Below are 13,613 nucleotides of genomic sequence, written 5' to 3'. Positions count from 1 at the left end.
TAGTAGGTGGTGATACACGTTCGGAAGGATTACTCGAAAATGTTAGGTGACTTGCAAAGGTTGGGTGCAGTGGACACGGATGATGTCAGTGTGTCACGTACAAGTGATGAATATACTTCAGTATGTACCATACCTTGTGATCCTAGTACATTAAATCGGCTCAATAAACCATTTGCTAATATCGTGAGGGATGCACGGGTGCCCCTATATCCAAACTGTGCAATGTTCTAAAAATTAGAGTGCCTGATAAAGTTGCTTCATGCATAGACAATGCATGGATTATCTCAGAGCGCATTCAACATGCATTTAAACCCCATTAAGGTGGAACTTCCTAATGGTGATAAACTTTTGAATTCCTTTTATGAGGCGAAGGCATACATGCATGAATTGGATCTCGGTTACACTCCAATACATGCGTGAAGGTTTTATTGTACACTATTTTATAGTGAACTTGAAAATACGAACGAGTGTCCAGAATGTGGTGAATCGATGTATAAAACTAATTAAAAGAATGGTATAAAGATCCCCTAAAAATTTTTAAGATAATTTCCATTAATACCGCGATTGTAACGATTGTACATGTGGAGAAAGACTGCTGTAGATATAAGATGGCATAAAGAGAAATGCTTTTAAGAGGAAAACACCCTTAGCCATCCAGCGAATTGGGCCGAGTTTGATAAAATGCATCCGTGGTTTGCTAGTGATCCTCGTAGCATCAGACTTAGCCTTGCTTCAACTGGGTCAATAATTTCAGTAACATGAACAAATCGTATGACATGTAGCCAATTATGATGATGCCATACAATATGCCTCCATGGCGTTTTATAAAATAGTCCTTTATTTATATGTCTCTTCTTATTCCTGGACTAAGGGCACTTGGTAATGATATTGATGTTTACCAGCATTTGTTAATTGATGAGTTGAAAGAACTATAAGAAAAAGGAGTGGAGACATTCGACGTGGAAGCTGGAATGTTGACCCTATTGGTCACATCCTGGTTTTTATAATGACAAATACTCTTGGTATTTAATGTTTTCCATGTTTGTGTGTAGGTTCATATTGGCGAAATCAATTGATGGCACATGAAGACTTGAAGAAAAAAAAGACCCTGAAGCTTTCCTTTATTGTACTTTATATTATTGCTTTATTCAGGTCTGTAATAGTAACATAGGGAAAAGGTCTATAATAATCTGCATTGCATGCATGTAGGAACTTATAAGCTCAAGATCTTAGAGAGACCTTAAGGAACAACGCTCAACTAACCCTAGATTTTTCCGAGAGGATAGAAAGACCTTAGGTCCCTAAACATATGCACAAACAGTCCCCATATCATTTACATAATCAGGGGAATTAATTGAAGCAAAAATTGGACTTAATTGAAAATCTTGAGAGAGGTTGGGCAACAGAACTTGTGGCATTCAAAACGCCTCGGGCGCCCGAACCGTGGACAAGTCAACATGTTGACTTTGATTCATGTGACTGAACATATTTAACTGTATCGTCCACGGGCGACTGAATCCCTGACTTGACACCTTTTCACCAACCCGAGTGCCCAAACCTTACGTTCAAATATGCCTCGAGTGATCAAATTGGCAAGTTCGAGCTACCGAACTTAGCTTTGGGCACCCGAACCACAGACAGAAACATTATGTTTTTTGTTCAACCAACCGATCCTAGACTCGGGCAGCTGAACTTTGAAAAAACACTTTTTTAGTTAAGTTTGCTCGGGCGACCGAACCTTGAGTCGGGCACCCAAACCTCCCAGGTTAAATATTTTTTCTGATTTTTTTAAAGGGGTAAAATAGGTTAATTTTATTAAAGTTGTTTTAAACTTTTCTAATTATCCCCATTTAGTCCCCACTAGTCAAAAAAATCCTCCTTGCCTATAAATATCTATTCATTTGTCATAATTAGTAAGGATTAGCAAAATTGATTAGGGTCAAACTCTCTAGAATTCAAAAATCCTTCTTTAGCCTATAATACTCCAAAACACTTATACACATCATCCTTCTTGATCTTGCAAGTGTTGTGAATATATTTTATTTGTTTGTGTTTCATTCATACTTGCTAATACTCTCATTAGATTATATTGATTGTTTGATTTTATTGAGAGTTGAAACATCAAGTTCTTCCATTGATTTAACTTGATAAATCTTTTGTGGGAAGACTTGGAAGGTTGTGGTTCTTGCATTGTCATTGCAAGCTACCTAAGCCTATATTTTTGTGTGCAAAAATCATTTTTAAAGCTTGTTTTCAAACAACTCTTGTGCTAGATACATTTGAGAAAATATTTTTGAGGTTGTTTGAATACTCTGATTGACATCTTTGAAACCCTAAACTTATATTGAGATATTGTGTTTCAAAGAAAACCTTGTTTATACACTCTTGTGCATATTTGAGATTATCCATAATATTGAGTTTTGATTGCACACGTAGAACACCGAGTCTATCGTTCTTACATCATTGAGGTGCATTGATTATATTGTGCATATTGTAGTACATATCTACTTAGAGTGAGAAGCATATTTCTGTGTACAAATTTTATATCATTTCTTGTATTCTAGGTGTGGGCCTGAAGAGGGAGACTAGCCCTGTGGAATAGTCCTGGACTGGCTTAGACTCGGTTAGGAAAGTTAGGTGCACCATCCTGGTAAGGTATGTTGGTTGAGGTCAGCCCCTTGAATTGACCTAGTTGTAATCAGTGTTGCTCCACCTATTAAGTGAGCATTAGTGGAATCCTTATACTAGTGTAGCCAAGGCGGGGACGTAGGCAGTATTGGCTGAACCCCGATAACATATCGTGCGTCTATTTATAATTATGCACTTTATATTTACTGCACATGTATGCTACATCATGAATGCGGCACATGATTTAATTTTTGCATATCATTATCTGCGCAATTGGTGTATGATTAGAATGACCCTGGGTTGTGTTATACGACTATCTCGTTTATCCTAGGGGATAAGTTTTTAAATTCCAATTCACCGACTGTTGGGAATATACCAAATCTAACACAGAAAAACATTTTGGATGCATGCTACACTATTGTGGACAATTAATGATTTCCCCAATTATAGCAACCTATTGAGTTAGAGTACAAAAGATTACTTAGCATGCCAAGTGTGTAATAAGGATGTTGGGTTCTTACCCTTGAAGCATGGATGCAAGTTATGCTTTATGTGTCATCGTATTTTTTTTATGACCTAGACATCCTTAGAGGATTCGTGGTGTCAGAAGCTTTAATGGAAAATTAGAACGAAGGTTGCAACCAAGTCGACTAAATGGGGAAGAGATATTAAACCAGCTCAGGTTGATCATAAATGTGAAATTTAGGAAACCACCGAGCAGTAGAAAAAGGAAACATGCCGAGTGGAATTTGAATTTGACAAAGAGAAGCATCTTCTTCGAGTTGACATATTGGAAAGATCTTCCACTATGCCATAACCTGGATTTTATACATATGGAGAAGAACGTTTATGAGAATGTCATTTATACATTACTGGATATAAATGAGAAGACAAAGGACAGTGCAAATGTTCGCTGCGATATGCAAGATGTGGGAATACGGCCTAAGATGCATCTGATTCATGATAGGGACAAACTTCTCATGCCATCAACTTGTTACACATTTTCGAAGGATGAAAAGAACAATTTCTTCAAATGGTTGAAATCAATGAAGTTCCCTAATGGATATGCATCAAACATAGCTCGATGTATAAGCATAAAGGAAGGGAAGGTATTAGGAGTGAAAAGTCATGACTGTCACATCCTTCTATAATGGGTTCTACCCATTTTCCTTCGTGGACACTTAACTGAAGATGTTCGCTCAGTGCTAATTGAGCTGGGGATCTTCTTATGACAATTGTGCTCCAAGAAATTGAGCATAAACGTACTTAACCGATTAGAGGAGGACATCATGATCATACTACGAAGGTTGGGAAAAATATTTCTGCTAGAATTTTTTGATGTGATGGTCTAGCTAGCCATCCATTTACTAAGGGAGGCCATATTGGAGGACTAGTGCAATATCGTTGGATGTATCTATTGAGAGGTAAATTATACAGTCCTTTTACATTGTTCACGTGATTTCCTCGCTTTTTTTTGTGCATAGAAGTCACTAATGCTATGTAAAATGCACAAGTTGTTATCCACTTTGAAGGGGTATGTGTGCAATAAGGCACAACCGGAAGGCTCAATGATTGAGGCATACATTGACAGTAAATGTCTTGTATTTTACTCAATGTATCTACATGAGATTGACACAAGGTTCACTCATGATGAGCGAAATGTAGATGTTCATGCTAGTGCCGAAGATGAAGAACCTAGGAGTCCTATATTTCAAGAAAAAGTTTGGTTGTTTGGTGTACAGGTTTACAATTTCGTTGATATGAACGACCTATGAAAGGCTCATTTTTACGTCCTCAATAATTGTGATGAAACTGTTCCATATATCGAGTATGTGGTTCCAAACTCCTTACTTTGTATATATATATTGACTTTTTGAGTCTGATCTATATTTTGATGCTAAAAAATACAAGTGTCTCTTATGTGTGTGTTTTAGTGCATGAACATGTATTATTCAGGTCACACATAAAATCAAGAGAATATGGAAGCCAAGGTCTTAAAGCACAAATCTGGCGTATTCCATGATGTCAAGGAGCAAAGGAGAAGAAGAAGACATGCTTTGATATGTTATTGCATTTGATTTTATCATTTGGTTTGTAATAATACACGCATCTGCATGATATTGATTGTATGCTCAGATGGCCATAAATTGACCATAGGGAACCATAAGTCCATTAACTGATCTTAGGGTTCATCTTGGGTCGACCGACGTCAAATTTTTTAGATTATTTCAAGGCCACAGGTTGACCTTATGACACATCATGAAAATTCCCTTAAGCCTGAATTGCCAACACACAAAAAGGGATAATATCATATAAGGTCAAAAGATAGGAAAAATAAGCTTTTTAAATAGTGTCAGTCGACCGACCTCCTTACGTTATTAACGCTTCGGGCAACCGACTTGTCCAAAAGTGAAAATGTTGACCAGACCTCGGGCAGCCAAACCAAAATGAACATTGTAATGCCCCGACCCTCTAAGTGGGCTCGGAGTGCTACTAATCTATTCATTTACCTGATAAACCACATTCTAATATCATGTACGCAACGGAAAACATAAATATAATCTCCACAAATATAATACCAGAATTTACTATTTCTACCTATAATTCAAAATAACTATTCATCACGTGTATTCTCATATATACTAATATCTCCAAAAACATTCAATATTCACAACCATCCATCTCTTGGGAAGACTTAAAACATAATATATATATATATATATATATATATATATATATATATATATATATACATCCCAAAATATCAACAAAATTATACCCTTTTTCTCAAAAATGCTATAACAGCTCGAGCTCTCTAAGCTCGATCTCGTGGAGGTCCTGAAAAAGATAAGTTTATATTTAGGTGAGACACATCTCAGTATGGGAAGAAACAATATATTAAAGCAGGTTGTGGCTAACATTAGATTTGTAAATAACATAAGTATTCATTTTCATCATTTTCAAATCATTAGCATAATTTCTGAAATCATTTCTTGTTTCTAATCAAACACATGCAAGACATTTTACCCATGATATTACCCAACGATAGGGGTAATTACCCGCCCATACAAGTTGCACCCCTCTGCTCTAATACATTACGCAACCCAAAGGTCACAACTGAAGCATACTAGGGAACTCACCTTACTCAGTAAGCCCTCAAGTGATAGATTAATCTCGTACTCACACAGTTCATACAAAAGTTTACCATCGAAGGCCCCGAGAATAGGGAAAATCTATCCACCCATACAAGTAGTTTCCCTCTACCCTAGTGCGTTATGTAGCCTACTGCTACATCTTATACTACTAGTGCACTCGCCTTTCTCAACAAACCCTCAAGCGAAGAGTTTGCCTCACCCAAACGTAACATGTTCTACTAGTATAAATACGGATAATATCAGAGTACATTATTTTGTCTGTCATTATTCCACCATCCCTAACTATTCATGTTCATAACTTTAGCATTTTACAACATTTTACTTTATGTAACCTTTCCAATTTTACGCCGTTCACATTTCACATTTCATATCCATTTCATTCACATTTCCTTTTAATTTCATTTTCATTTCATTCATTTGCACTACAACTCCTTTTGGTTGTACATCAGTTAAACTACATAGATATGCTCTAGAATCTGCTAACGCGACTCCTTTTAGCTGTCATCAATTAGTTTACAGTTCCTTTGAGCTGTCATTGTATACATGGTTGCATTATCATACATAAACAACGTAATCCTTATAACATTTCATTATCAATGCATTTTTAACATAGCCTACATTTCATACATATAACATACGTTTTCACTGCATTACCATATACTCATGCCACACAATTTTGCAGTAGAATTCAAAAATTGCTTGTAAAATAAGCAAACAAATATTTAACGTTTATATATTGAAAATATACTTTCCATTTCTAACATAATTATCCTGAAAATATATTCTCTACTTTCATCAGTTCATTTTCACATATACATAACTAAATAAGCAGCACTAAGCTCCGAAAACATAATTTAAACGGTTGGAATTTTAAACCCCTATGAAAACATATACACACATATATAACATAGTCCATTTTTCCATTTAATTCATAAAATTTTGATTTAATATATATTTCCCCTTAACTTGTTTCTTGAACCACGCCAACAAGGATTCCAAAAAGATACATGCGGTGCTCACTCGGACCCTAAATCAAAAATCTTAGTTCCATTAAATCAACCTTAAATAAAATACCATTTTAATATTTCCTATGCCCATAAATTCTAAATAAATAATTATATCCTCAAATATAACCAATTCACTTATTTCCCTAAATCCCATTCTCGCTTTGGAGTGGTGCCTAGGATACCCAAATTGAAAATTTACTCCAGCCAAAATGTCGATGATCGCAATGAGGACCTAGTAGTGGTGCCTGATCGTCGATTTAATAGCATATTTAAGGAGAATTTAAGGATTTAGAGGGAATATACCTTTCCCCAGGAGTGGTGCCTACGCTGCTCCCACGAGAAATCCGCTTCAATAAAAATATCGGTGGCGGAAATAGGAACCCAATAGTACCTTCCGTTTCCCGATCAGCCAAATATCTGTCAAGAAATTGAGGAGAGAGAGGAGGAGGACGAAGGAGACAACGAGAGGCACTTAGAGAGAGCATAAGAGCTCTCTCTGTAATTCAGGAAGCTTCCGAGGTAATTTTTTTTTTTTAACTTCCTTTATCTTTTTTTTTATTCGTTAACATAATATCATATTATATTATGTACTTATATATAACCACCATTTTACTTAACTAAATTAATTCAATTTAATAACGTTTAATTAATTTATTAATTACTAATATATAATTCTAATTTATTTATTTTTTACTATTCCTTTTATTTGCTTATTTAATTAGTTAATTTAATAATGTCTAATTAATAATTTGATGAATAATATATTATTATTATTTTATTTTTTTTCTGGGTTACCACAAACGTAATTTCCACGGTCGACCGAACCTTGGTCTTGACTTTTTCCACATTTCCTGATCGCCTGATCTCTTAGTTCAAAATCAGCCCGGGCGAACTAATTGTGAGGTTTGGCAAACCGAACGACTCATTGGGCGACCGAACCTTGAACGATTGGGAAAACGCCTTGGCCCAGCCAATAAGACTCACCCTCGGGCACCCGAACTCAAAAATTAACTTTTTCCCTATGTGTCTGTTCGGGCGACCGGCCTTAAGGCCCAGGCGACCGAAACTATCGGGTTGCCATAATTTAACCGTAGTAATTAAGGTAAAAACTTAGTTAAACAATTTTTAAAATCCTTAACATGTCCCTAACTGTTATAATTCTTAGAAAATCTATAAATACCCCTCATAACTTCAAATTAGTAACTTTGATTAAATCCCAAATTCTCTCAAATTATTTTGTTAATTAAAGTTCCCCAAAACCATTTTTAATGCAAAATATTTTTATTTGGGGCAAAATGTTTTAATCTATCCTACTCTCTTTCACTCACTAATTTTCAAAAACAAATTTTGAAAGTGAGCACTTTTTTTTTTTGGGCATTCATATTGTTAATCCATAGCTTTTACTTTAATGAGGCAAATAATAATGGTATTTAAATAATAAAGAGAGAGGGAAATGGAAATAGAAACAGAAGGAGACAGCAGACTTTGCGTTCGTCGACGACGTTGCACTTTGGGCTCGTCGACGAGGGCCTCCTTCGTCGACAAGTAGATACTGAGAATATATCTGAGCTACTCTGAATTTCATTGACGAGGGAGGAAGTTCGTCGATGAGTTGCTTTCCTGACCTCGTCGATGAGGTGACGTGGCTTGTCAACGAAGGCCACAGTATAAATAGTGTTAAATGAGAATTTTTACGCAGAAATTCAGTGGAGCTTTCTCTCTTCTCTCTCTCTACAGTTCCTTCTCTATCTCTCCTCGATTTCTGCCCCTTCAACTGCCAGATCGATGATCTGAGGCCAGCATGACACTCTTGGGGAAGTTCTCCCTAAGTCTCCCAAAGCAGATCGTCGGTGGGACGAAGTTGGATTTCATCCCAAATTCAGGGTAAGGCCTTTTTGTTGAAATTTAGCTTTTCAGCAGTTATAAGAAATGCAGTAGATGTAGAAATAGTAATATTTTGTTCTGGGATATATGATTTTCAGGGTGTTGAGAGGGAAGCCCTGCGAGTGTAGGACCCAATACAACATGGGTTTTAGCTAGAATGAGGTAAGGGAAATATGCTATGCTAGGAAAACCTAGTTTGATTTAGTATAAATTATATGTTTTTCAGAAAATTATTTTTCAGATTATTTATGCAATTTCATAGCCTGATAATTTAAATGTTTAATTGTGTGGCATGAGTTTATTATTAGCCCAGTACACGATTTCCATAATTTTTCGAAGACCACGATTTACAGTATACGTACAGAAACATGAAATTTACAGTATTTTTCAGAGTATTAAGATGTACCTATTTCAAAACCATAACATTCAGTTTATATAGTTAGTCAGGAAATTCATTTATTCAATTATGCAAACATTTCAGATATCCAGTTATCAATTTTTATTCAACTCAGAATATATAATGTTATGGTTATTTCAGCTATTGCAAAATCATAGTAAAAACATTATTTTAGAAATATCAGTTATGTATATAGTATCAGACCTTGATGGACCATATTCAGCAGTAGAGCACGGTACCATAGCTATATTCAGTTCATAGTGCAACCCCTATTCAGATAATAGGTGGTATTCAGAAGTCGATCGTGTCTATGTTGTGGACAGACTCCCCATCAGATATGGCTTGAGGGTGCCGATCTGACTGTCGGAGTTCAGTTGACTTACCCTGGTCGGCCAACCAGGTTAGGTCCCGCCTTCAGGCCGCACAATGTTGTCATGAGGGGTTAATTCATGACTTCAGTTATCCATCCAGGGAATTTTCACAGTTATTATTTATACATATTACGATCAGATTTATAGACTACAATTATACTTATAAGTATTATCAGTATTATGAATAGAACATTTTGAATAATCAGTTTATGTTAAGCTACATAAGCTTGTTTTATATGGTAACAGGCATACGAGTTTTCTCAGTTTTGTTATATATGGCATTTTTGTTTATATCAGATTTTATTAGTATATGACTCACTACACCCTAGTAATAGCATGTTTCTTCTTACTGAGCATCGCCTCATCCCATTTAATTGATATTTTTCAGGTGATCTAACTAGGCGAGCAGATCAAGCTCGTGGGTAAGGGGGCTACCGTGCTACCTTGCTAGTAGGGTGAGTGTATTTTATAAAGAGTGGTACTTTTGTGTAGCTCTAGTTCGGTTATGTATGTATTTCTTTTGGGGGTATGTAGCACTCTTGTATTGCATTGTATATGTATATGGTTGTGGATACTTGACTTCAGCTTCTCGCTGCTTAAGTTGATGTTTTATTTCCTCCAGAGTTATTAGCACCGTTTAACTTAATATATAAATATATAGAATTTGAGCAGGTCGTTACATTTACTCTCACTTAAGTTTTATCTTCAAAATCATTTTTGAGAGTAGTCTTAAGATTTCTTCCAGTTATTTTTTCTTGATAAACATTTTTGGAAGAAATCCTTTATTGCACAAATATTATCTTTGAGCCTAAACTCCAAATTCTCCAAACATTTTTATTAGCAAAAATCTTTGTTGGAGAACATAATAATCATTTTAATATTTTCATATGTTTATGTGTGCAATGATTATTTAGATCAACATCCTTTTTCAACTAAGCATAATACATATCTTTAAAGAGTGCATGTATTTGAGCTTTTAATGTGTACATCCATGCTTGTATTTAGAAGCATTTTAATATGTACAATTTTTTTTTTTATTGTATCAGTTGGGTTCATCCCATTAACTGAACTGGGGAGTCTCAGTCTCGTAAGTGAGACCGGTTGGGTTTAGCCCGCAAATTAAACTGGGGAGTCTCAGCGCCGTAAGTGAGACAAGTTGGGCTCAACCTTGTAATCAAGCTGGGGTTTACCTTGCCCCGTAAGAAAAGGTTGTAACAGCTTCTGCTCTGCCTTTTTAAGTGAGCAGGGATAGTGTAATCCTTGGGGGCTTTGGTCAAGGCAGGAACGTAGCAGGCTGGTTTGGCTAAACCTCGATAACAAATATTGTGTCACTCTCTCTCTATCTTATTTAATTACTGTACTTTAATTTTCGCACGTGTATGCATGCTTATTCATAGTTCAAATTATTTGCATGCACACCTTTATTTAAATGAGATATGCTACTCGTGTATGTTGAAACGTATAGCTTCATCATTTTATATACATGATATTATATTGAATGGGATATGAACTATGCTTAATCGATGTAAATGTTTAATTTAGCCGAAATATTTTTAAAGCCCATTTCACCCCCCCTCTTGGGATCACACCAATTCCAACAATATATACTTATTTGACATTAACATGTACTACTGTTGCATATAGTGAACATAAAGCTAAACTTCTAGCCCAAAATGAAAGGAATGTTGATGAAAGACATGTATTATAATAAATTCATGTATTATAATAAAGAACCAACAGAAAGTAAAGATTTGTACGCGTTGGCACACGACAGCAATCAATGAGTTTATCCCTATAGTGGTTGCATTGTCAATGGCTTACGATTTCATACAAAGTCTCTCAAACTGCATAAAAGAAACCAAAATTGTGGGGTTGTGGCTCTAGGCACAGAAGGAGATGAGGAAATTGACTACTTTGGTGTCTTGGATGACATTATAGAGCTTCACTATGGAGTTAACAGACTTGTCCACGTGTTCAAGTGTACGTGGTGGGGTATTAGTAATAAAAAGAGTGGGATAAACACGGATGCCTACTTTACCAGTATCAATTTTAGCTAGAGATGGTATCAAAATGACCCTTTTGTGCTAGAAATGCAGGTAGAACAAACAAGTGTTCTACCTTAAGGACACAAAATTGAAAGGTGAATGGCATGTGGGCGAAAAAATTCCTCCCCGAAGTTTGTATGATATTACTAAAGTTGCAGATGGGGAGAAGAGTGCTAGCGAGGATACTTTCCAAGAAGATGAGTCATCTGTTAGTGCAGCAACGCAAACTACTATCAATATTACTAAGGAAGGAGCCAATCCTATACCATTGAATAGGGTTGGTGCCACAACAGAACACATAAGGACTGCTGACATTGGAATTGAACCTTATGTACACATTCACTTCATCGACAATGATGAAACTGATGGGAAAGATGAAACTATGGTCGAGTATTGCAGTGAGGAGGAAGACATACTAGAAAATGAAGACGGTACCAATATTGAGGATGTATAGGGGGTAAGCATCTTAAGTTGATAGCTACATTCCTCTAGGCTACACGGCCCCACGTGATGATTGGTGCATGAGCTGGACGAGGGAGCTCAATATTATATGCTGACAATATGCTCCAATCACTTGTTTTACCTAGCCATAGGTGACAGAGGCTCAGCGCTTGGTTCTTTACGAGCGCATTTTGATAAGTAACCCCAAACCAATTCTTTTTACATTTAAGATACGACCCAAAAAACAATCTAACATTATATATGTATATTTCATATACGGGAAAAGTTTGATATGAACATCTTCACTGCAGACCATGTCAAGAAGGCAGTGAACGTGCAGTTGTGCACTAGGTTCAAGAGCTATCGGGGTAGAATGCACAACCAGTTTAGGAAGATGAGAGATCAGGCTAAAGCACATCTATACGATATGATATCCTTGGAGGATTGGTTAGTGGTATGTTGCCATTTTCGCTACCTGAGCTATGAGGTGGCGTGTTTGTATTATTATAACTACTTTTTCGTGTTGATGTGGCTAACTAATGAAAAATCGTTACATCTTTTTCATAGGCTCTCCATGAGAAAAATGCTGTGAACTGTAGAAAACTAGATATGATGCATTGCAGTGGGTCGAAGTTATTCATCAATCATTGAAAGGTTATTTCTATAAAACTATTTGAGCATTACATGACAAGTGTTATTTATGTTTACACCTCTGAATTAATATTAATGACATTTTACGTGATAATGTAGCATGATCCCATCACTGGTGCGTTGGAGCCGAGGTCGGATCTTTATCAGGCAGCACATTAGAGGCCATCAAGGGAGTGGTGCTAGTGTGCCCAGAGGAAACATATAAATCAAATAAATTATTTAGTTCATTATTTTATTTAAAACGTCAAAGTTGTATTCTTATTTCCTCATTATCTACTTTTTCATGACTGAAAATAAGCGAGGTTGGTTGAGATAAAGAATGCATCAGTTCTAGAAGGGGATCACCAAATGAAAAATGATGAGATCTATAGTCAGGTGCTTGGGGAATGCGCGGGGGGCTGGTTGAAAGGTCTTGGTTATGGATACATCACCCCAACATCGTCATCTTCTTCGATCGCGGTGTCCCATGCTGAGCTTGACTGAGCATGTACGAAAGCCGAGTCTCAAAGGGGGGAGAAGGTTCTTGGGATGCAGATGATGGAAATGGTGAATCAACAGCTAAAAGAATAGGTGTCCACCTAGGGAGTGGAGGATAGGCTGATGAAAGAAGAGAGGACTAGCTGGAAAGCGGAGATGGAAGCCATGAAGAACTAGAGAGCGTAGATGGAACAAATGATTCGCCAATCTCACCGAGATTATGCAGGTGGCTCCTCCTCTCATTAGAAAGTATACTGTTAGCTTTGGTGCAACCGTAAGAGGGGGGGTGAATTGGGTATTTAAAATTTATTGCCTTGGTTAACTGGTTTTATTAACTGTGTAATTCGGCCTAGGGTTAGTCTACGCAATCATCGAACAAACATACATATGAAGTAAATGTAAAGTGCGCAAAGTAAACAGTACATGCAATATGTTATTAAGGTTCGGCCAAATTTCCTACGACCCCTCCTTGGCCACACCAGCACAAGGATTACAACTATAATGCTCACTTAAACGGGTGGAGCGGCACCTATACAAATCAGGTCAATTCAAGGGGC

Source organism: Malania oleifera, chromosome 9 (assembly GCF_029873635.1).
Source record: "Malania oleifera isolate guangnan ecotype guangnan chromosome 9, ASM2987363v1, whole genome shotgun sequence".
In the NCBI taxonomy this organism is placed as follows: Eukaryota; Viridiplantae; Streptophyta; class Magnoliopsida; order Santalales; family Ximeniaceae; genus Malania; species Malania oleifera.
Note: the sequence above shows the minus strand (reverse complement) of the source record.